The 9,056-nt window shown below is 44.6% G+C and overlaps 1 non-coding gene across 1 annotated transcript; it reads left to right on the forward strand.

Annotated features, from left to right (window-relative positions):
* The first annotated feature begins 5,091 nt into the window (after nucleotides 1-5,091).
* On the forward strand, nucleotides 5,092-5,174 carry TRNAL-CAG. The gene has a single exon. It is a non-coding gene; the product is annotated as a tRNA-Leu (tRNA).
* The last annotated feature ends 3,882 nt before the right edge of the window (nucleotides 5,175-9,056 follow it).

Consider the following 9,056-nt stretch of genomic DNA (forward strand, 5'->3'; position numbering starts at 1 on the left):
GAGTATTGTTTTCAAAGACAAATCAGATTGTTATTAAAATTCTCCAATGGCTTCCCAATGCAGCCTCAGGATTAAATTCAGGCCCTACTAACACCATCTGGTCCTTGGCTATATCTGCAATTTCATCTCTTTCATTTCCTTATTCCTCTTCTCCAGACACAGAAGCCTTTTGTTGCTCCTTCATTCTCTCCTCATGTTCTTTGCCCTTGCTGTGCCCTCTGTGTGTCCTCTGGATATGTGTGGTATGTGTTTGTCTTGCCCCCCATTTCATTCAGGTTTCTGTTCAAATGATGTCTCTAACCACCCTCTGTAAAATAGCACCCGCCTCCCACTTTTCTACTTTCTGACCTGTCACCCTGCACTACTTTTCTTTTGGGAAAACTCCTGCACAATTACTAATTTTCTTAAAAGTACTTATTAATACTTGAAACTATATGCATTTTTAAAATAGTCTTTCTTCATCACAGAGGCAAGAATCCACAAAAGCAGGGATTTTGTTTTGTTTGTAAATAAAATACCTGGCACATATTAGTTGCTCAATAAATATCAGCCGACAGATTAAGTCATGATTATGCTCAAAGTTCAAGGAAGTTTGAAACTGACCTGGAGGTCAGGGATAGTATGGTTAAACTACATGAGAGAGATGGCTGCTGGATGTTTTCAAACACACGTGGGGACAGACCAAACCCTGCCTACCAAGTAGGCTTTTATTGACTCAGCCTCTTTGGGATTTAGCAAATAATGTATTTTAATGTTGGACATACTTAAACTAAAAAGTCATTCATGGTTTATCTGAAATTCTAATTTAACTATGTATCCTGTATTTCATCTAGTAATCTTATTTGAGAGCCCTGAGCCCTTATACCCTTTGGCTGAGTAAACCCCATGCTTCACCAGAAAACAACTTACCTCAAGAAATTTGTATGAATACTCACTCTCTACCCTCTTCTTATCTTTCACCTAATTTTCAATTTTGTGTCTTGCAATTTAGTTTTTCAATTCTAAATTTTGTTTCTTCTCACTATTCTTTAAGATTACTATAGTAGATGGTTGTACAAATACACCTGGGCCCCACCCTTGTAGTACCCTCTGCCTACACTGCCTTTGGTTTGGGCCCTGTGACTTGCTTTGGGTAATGTGAGGCAAGTAGAAGTTCGATAAGAACGTGCACACTGGGGCATGACCTCTGGGAACTGCTTTCCCATCACATCTAGCCTCCTTGGGAATGAAAGACTTTATGAAAAGAGAGGCTTGGCATCTTGACTGAATGGCAGGCATAAATGAGCCTAGGCAAAGCCAGCCAGAGCTGGGGGTGGGGGATGGAGAGGATGGGGGGGATGGGGGCGGGGGATGGGGGGTGGGGGTAGGGGGAAGTTTCGTTCTTGTTGTCAAGGCTGAGGTGCAAGGGCAGTCTTGGCTCACTGCAACCTCTGCCTTCCAGGTTGAAGCGATTCTCCTGCCTCAGCCTCCCAAGTAGCTGGGATTACAGGTATGTGTCACCTCGCCTGGCTATTTTTGTATTTTTAGTAGAGACGGGGTTGAAACCCCCACTTGTTGGCCAGGTTAGTCTTGAACTCCTGACCTCAGGTGATCCGCCCCCTTGGCCTCCCAAAGTGCTGGGATTACAGGCGTGAAGCCACCACGTCCGGCCTTAGTTTTGCTTTCCATATTTTTAACCATTTATTTATTTGAGACGGAATTTTGCTCTTGTTGCCCAGGCTGGAGTGCAATGGCACGATCTCGGCTCACTGCAACCTCTGCCTCCTGGGTTCAAGCGATTCTCCTACCTCAGCCTCCCAAGTAGCTGGGATTACAAGCATGTGCCACCACGCCTGGCTAATTTTTTGTTGTTGTTGTTCCTGTATTTTTAGTTGAGATGGGTTTTCACCATGCTGGCTACGCTTGTCTCGAAGTCCTGACTTCACGTGATCCACCCGCCTCGGCCTCCCAAAATGGTGGGATTACAGGTGTGAGCCACTGTGCCCGGACATTTTCAACCTTTTATAAAACTATCTAGCCAGGGCAACATAATAACAAAAAAATAAAAAACAGCCAGGCCAGCTGACGTGTGCCTGTAGTTCTAGCTACTGTAATCCTTGCTCCTGTACTCCTCCTTGGGGAGTTCGAGGCTGCGGTGAGCCAGCATCATGCCGCTGCTCTCTAGCGTGGGCAACAGAGCCAGATCCCGTCTCAAAAAATACATATATTGTTTCTAAATTGGACTTTTCCTCTCCCACTTCTCTTTCTTTAGAGGGCAATTTCACTCATTTGAGGAACTAAGTTAATTTGTCATGAGGCCCTACAGATCAAAAGCAAAATAACTACTTTATTAGAGGCCTCAGCTTCTCTATTTTATTATTTTTAAAATTTTTTATTCTTTTTGTAAAAAATGGAATGCTTTGGTCAAATGGGTCACGCCTATCCCAGCCCTTTAGAGACTTGAGGCTAACGGACGCCTGAGGTCAGGAGTTCAAGACCAGCCTCGGGTTAACATGGTGAAACCCCGCCTCTAGCCTTCAAAACATGCAAAACAGCTTGGAAGCATGGGCAGGCGCTTTGTGACCCTCAGCTCCTGGAGGCTGAGGTGGTGAGAGTTGCTTGAACCCGGGAGGCGGAGGTTGCAGTGCATGCAAGATCTCGGCCACTGCACTCCAACCTGGGGCGAGGCATGCAGACTTTGACCCAAAAAAAAAAAAAAAAAGAACGCCTACAAATTTGCCTGTCCTTTGTGCAAAGGCCAAGACCTTCTGCATTGTTCAGCTTCTTAGTAAGTACGGTCGGCGACAGCCGTCCAAGCATTTTATTTCATGTTTCTGGGCTCACTGCCCCATTATGGTATAAGCCCTTCGATGGTGAAGCTTCTTCTGTATGTTTACTGTTGGATCACCAGCACCGCAGTGTCCCCTGCCTCTGCCCAGCCTGACGAAATGAATGTCCTCTCCCTCTCCTCCTGTTCTCCCAAAAGCCAGACCACACCGTGAAACAGCGAGGTGATCACATTTTTAGAGGCCTTGTAGAGAATCTCTATTAGCTCACTACTGTGGGATTCATCCCCATAACTTCTTACTTGTTGGCTTTATATATGGCAGGCTTTTTTTTTTGAGACTTGTCTCAGCTGCTCCGCCTAGAGGGCTGGAGTGCAGTACCTGATCTCAGCTCACTGTAAGCTCCCTCCCGGGAGCTACGCATTCTCCGCCCTCAGCCTCCCCGAAAGGACCACGCAGGCCTCTGCCACCTCAGCCTGGCTGTTTTTTTTTTTTTTTAGCTTTTTCAGTAGAGACGGGCTCTCACCTGTGTTAGCCAGGATGGTCTCTCGGGATCTCTCCCTGGACCCTCGGGTGATCCGCCTCCGCTCCCGCCTCCCAAAGTGCTGGGATTACGGCTTGAGCCAATCACCGCCTATTTTATATTTTTAAAATCAACAAATAAAGATATATATATATTTATGATGTACGAAATGATGTTTTGTTCTATGTGTACATTGTGGGAAGACTAAATCAAGCTAATTAACATATCCATTACATCACATACTTATCTTTTCCTTTTTGTGGCGAGAACATTTAAAATCCACTCTCTTAGCAATTTTCAAGTATTCAATAACGTAACTGTAGTCACCATGTTGGACATAGCACAACTTCTGAATTGGTAGGCCTGGGAAGAACAGAATTTGCCTCTAATTGATTCCCTGGAGATGGGAATTTAATGCTTAATTTAAGGGATTAAGCATTGTATTCGATCAATTGAACTCACGATGAAACTATTATAGATGTCTAAGAAAGCTGTTTCTAATGTCCACAGAAGCAAAATGACTTATCTAAGATTTTCCAGGTAGTTAGTGACCAGTTCTAGTGCTGTCTGAAATTCGTATTCAGGTCCCCTGACTTCCAGTCAGTGATATTCCGACCCATGGCATCCTGACTGCTAACCCTTGCTAAGAACATTTGAAGTAGGTCACCTCTGACCTTTGTTTATGTTTTCTAGAAAGCTATGCTAGAGGTCTTCTATCAAGCAATACCGCGCGTAACTGGGTTTAGTAAAATACATAAGCTACTCCCCATTTTTGTTGCTGTTGTTTTTGCTTCGGCGTTTTTTTTTTTTTTTTGAGACGGAGTCTCACTCTGTCCCTCTGGCTGGAGTGCAGGGCCGGATCTCAGCTCACTGCAAGCTCCGCCTCCCGGGTTCAGGCCATTCTCCTGCCTCAGCCTCCAAGTAGCTGGGACTATAGGCGCCCGCCACCCTGCCTGGCTAGTTTTTGTATTTTAGTAGAGACGGTTTCACTGTGTTAGCCAGATGGTTCTGATCTCTGACTCCTGTGGATCCACCCGTCTCGGCCTCCCAAAGTGCTGGGATTACAGGCTTGAGCCACCGCGCCCGGCCAGCTTCGGCGTTTTAAAGTTTTTATTACAGTATAACATCCACACCGAAAAGTACACAAATCCTCCATAGACTCCGACCGAGAGGCAAGACAAGCCAGCCTACCCACGCTCCCCGTCCCCTCCACCCGCCCCGCCAACAGTAACCACGTGCTGGGAGATTTGCAGCAGAACGCAAAGAGGAGGGACCAGCGAGTACCTTGTTCCAGCAAAAAACTGGAGTAAGCCTAAAACTTCCTGGGAGTTCAGTGTAAATTTAAGCCAGGTAGTTTAGCAATGTCGAGTTCAACAGGATTGCCATTATTTTAACTAGAATTCAGTTGAGAGTAGGGCGCGATCGGGCGATCGCCGTCTTCTGCAGTAGTCACTCGGCCCTGAGCTTGCTCAAGCCCGCCCCTCGCTCCGCCCCGCCCCGCTGCTCCCCGCCCCGCCCGCCGCCGCCCTCGCAGCGCAGCCTGCGAGCGACTCGGCGTTCCCTCGGGAGGCGCCGCTCTGTGGCCCAGACAACCAGTCCTATGCAGTGCTTCAACTCTGAATCGACGTCCGAGGCAGTTCGTGGAGTGGCGGCTTACCCTTTAACCCAGTAACGCCCATATCTTGAGAAAAAGAGAAACAAGGGGGTGGGCAGGGGTGGGGACTGAGGGGGCAGGTGGAGGGGGAACGAATAGGGTTTAGATAGAGACAGAAATGAGTGCTGAGCAGAGAGTACAACAAGGCAGTCAGGATGGCCGAGCGGTCTAAGGCGCTGCGTTCAGGTCGCAGTCTCCCCTGGAGGCGTGGGTTCGAATCCCACTCCTGACAGCTACTGCTTTTAGTTTCTCGAGTATAAGTGTACGGTACGTTTTCCTACCTGCTCTTTTAAAAAATAAATTTTCCGAGTTCCGGAATAAAAGCGCTCTGTTTTTATTAGCCACTGCAAGGACAGCAAAAAGTACTCTGTACTCAGAAAATAATTTCAGAACCTACTGGTGTTTTGAAATCTCACGTCCTTTCCCTGTTTCTCCTCTGTCTCTAGTTGTCTTTCCCTCTCCCTCCTTCACATGCAGAGTTGAATGAATGTTACTCTTCAGTTCATGGCTCATTATCATTACTGTAGGGCTCTTCTTTATTTAGTTATAGATTTCTTTTTAATTCCCTTTCCTCAGTCTCATTCCCCACCTCATCCTGACTCCCCATAAGAAATCACTGCAAGAGTTCCGGTCCGGCAGAGAGCGCGGAGAGACGCTGAGCGCGGCCCCGCTCCTCCTGGGCCCCCCAGGCCCTCCGGCCCCGGGTCGGCGGGTGAGCTAGGGGACCCCGGGACAGGCCGCGCCCTCTGCCCTGCAGATACGGGAGGCCTCTGCTGTGACTGGGCCCAGGCCTTGAAGCGGCGTTGAACCTCTCTTCTCCACCCTACCTCGGTGACTGATGGCGGCGTTGGCCTCTCCCAGCCCGTACCCCGCCGGCCGTCGGGTCTCCCTGCCCAAGCCTGCCGGGCGTGGCGGCGGGAGTGCCGGGCCGGGGAGCATGCCGGCCGCTCGAACGCTGCGCAGCGGAGGCTGTTACGGCGTGGAGGGCCCGGGAAGGCGGCCTAGGGACGCAGGCAGGCTCGGCCGCCTCTTTAGGCCACGGAACCGCCAGATCTGGGTCCCGGGTGACCTCTCTGTCGCCGTTGGGCGAGACCTACCTAGTCCTGACGACAACGGACAAAGGCCTTAACGGGCCTGCGAGGTGAGCGAAGTCCCGAACGACAACGGGTGGAACGGTTAGCGGATATCGGGCGGTTGGTCTTCGTACTACCAGACCTCGCTGTCGGAAGAGAGAAATGGTAGAATGACAGGCCACGTTTGGCCCATTGGAAATGCCCACCACCCTCTGGGAAGATTTACTGGCCGTTATGGAAGGCCTGTGTATATAATATGAAAAAGCTGCTCTCAACTCCACCCTAACCTTTTAATAGAAAACATTTGTCACATCTAGCCCTTCTAGATGGAAAGAGGTTGCGGACGTATGATAGAGTTAGAAAGTCACACATCTTGTAAATTCTCATTTATTTAAAAGAAATCGTAGAAAATACATGTCTTCTGGAAATGACTTTTGGAAATGGAGTTGTTAGACGGCCTCTGGAAGCGATACGTCCACGTTTGTTCAGTGGGTTAGATGACATGGAGCTGGAAGACCCGAAAACGAAGAAAAGAAGGTTCTATGCTAGACTGGTCATATTTAGAAGATATTTTCATATTCTATCCAGTATTTTGTGTGCATTTTATTCCTCACTACTGTGTATATAGTTGACAATGCTAAGCTTTTTGAAATGTCTATTCTTTTTAGATATTCTGAAGTGTCTGATATATGTTAGAATTAGAGGTAGTAAAATCACATTTTGTAAATATCTTTTTGTTACAATTCATAGAAATGTTGTTTTTTGGGGGAATGGCCAAATCACCTCTTGAGTAATACTCATTGTGTTTGTGCAGTGGTTCAGGGGAACAGAGAGGAGGGGAGGTGCAGAGAGCTGTATGCCATCCTACTTACAGTGAGGCAGGATGAATCACTATGTCTGTGCATTTTATTTTACTTATCTGTGTGTATAGTATACATAAAGGACAAATGAGTCCTAATTTACAACATCTAGTCTTTCTGGATGTTAAAGAGGTTGCCAGTGTATGACAAAAGTAGAGTTTGTAAACTAATATATTTTGTACATTTTGTTTTACAAGTCCTAGGAAAGATTGTCTTATGAAAATTTGAGCATTCTTGCCCACTGGGTTGATAGAGATAGGAAGGGTTATAGGCCAGAATGTTCACATTTGGAAGACTCTTTCATATTATAACTGTTGTTACATGTTTGCAGTTTATTCAAGACTGCTGTGTACATAGTGGACAAATTAACTCCTTACTTGAAACATCTAGTCTATCTAGATGTTTAGAAGTGCCTGGTGTATGTTAAATGTAGAGGCAGTAAAATACCACTTTGTAAATATCTTTTTGCTAAAATTCACAGGAAATGCTTTTGGAAATTGAATTGCGAAGCCACCTTTGTAAGCAGTATAGTACTGTCTATACTTGTTCAATGGTTTAGAGGAGGTGGGAGGGAAGAAATTGCAAAAGATAATATGCTGGTGTGTTCATACTTGGACATTTTCAGACACCATTTTTCTGTATGTTTTGTGTGTTTTGTTTTGCTGTGTATATAGTGTATATAATGGACAAATAGTCCTAATGTTTCAACATCTAGTCTCTTGGTGTTAAAGAGGTTGCCAGTGTATGACAAAGTAGTAAAATTAGCATATTTTGTATACTTTGTGTTGAAATTCATAGGGAAACTTGTCTTCTGTAATTGACTTTTGCATAGGAATTTGTTCAACAATCTCTAAGCATTACACGTGCCTGTACTTGTCCACTGGATTGAAGGCAGAGAAGGAAGAGTAGAGGGAATGATTCAAGGCCGAAATGGTCACATTTAGAAGATAGCTCAGATGATAACCATTGTTATGTGTGTGCAGTTTTATTTAACAGTGCTGTGTACGTGGTAGACAAGTTATGAAATGTCTAGTCTTTAGATATTTGGAAGTGCTTGATGTATTTTAAAGTAGTATTAGAATAACACTTTTTGTAAATAGCTTTTAAAAACTGATGGGAAATGCTGTTTGGAAGTGGAATTGTTGAACCACGTGGGAGGTGGGAGGGAAGAAATTGCAAAAGGTTTTGCCATTGTTTATTAGAACATTTCAGCTTAATCCATTGCCTATATGTTACATGCATTTCATTTAACTTTGCTATACTGTATATATTGTGTATATACTGGACAAATGAGTCCTGATTTTATAATATCTAGTCTGTAGCTATTAAATAGGTTGCCAATGTATGACAAAAGTAGAGTTAGTAAACGCATTTTGTACATTTTGTTAAAATTCATAGAGAGGCTCTCTTCTAAAAAGGACTTTTAGAAGTGAAATAACGTCAGCTTGAAGTGACACATGTGCCTATATCCACCAGTTTGGTGGTGGAGAGGAGTTGGAAGGAATGAAGGGTTCTAGACCAGAATGTTCCTATTTAGGAAACACTTTCACATATAACCATTGTTACATGTGTGTAGTTTATTCCGTAGTGCTATGTATATAGTGGACAAACTTAAGTCCTTATTTGAAACATCTCGTCTTTCTAGATGTTTAGAAGTGCACAAAGTATGTTAAAAGTAGATGTAAATAACACGTTTTGTATTTATCCTTTTGATATGAAATATTGTCTTGGAAATTGAACAATTCTCTGAGAAGTACACATTATGATATTTGTGCTGGTTCAGGGTAAAGGAGGAGCACAAAGTACAAAGGGCTTTCTACTGGTGTCCAGTGTGTTTATGATGAGGCACATTGACCATTGTCCCTTAGGTCTGCATTTTTATTTACTGTGCTGTGTATATAGTGTATATAAGCAGACGTAGGAGTCCTAATTTACATTTAGTCGATGTTAAAGATGTTGCCAGTGTATGACAAAAGTAAAGTTAGTAAACGAATACATTGAGTACACTTTGTGTTAAAATTCATAGGGAACATTTATTAAAAACAGAAGTGAAATTGTTAAAATCCACCCTAAGCATTACAGATGGCTTATAGCTGTCAACAGGGTTGGTAGAGGTCAGAAAGGGAAGTGTTCTAGGCCAGAATGTTCCTATTTAGAAGATACTCAAATTATAGTCTATGT

This window comes from Papio anubis, chromosome 6, assembly GCF_008728515.1.
Source record: "Papio anubis isolate 15944 chromosome 6, Panubis1.0, whole genome shotgun sequence".
Classification (NCBI taxonomy): Eukaryota; Metazoa; Chordata; class Mammalia; order Primates; family Cercopithecidae; genus Papio; species Papio anubis.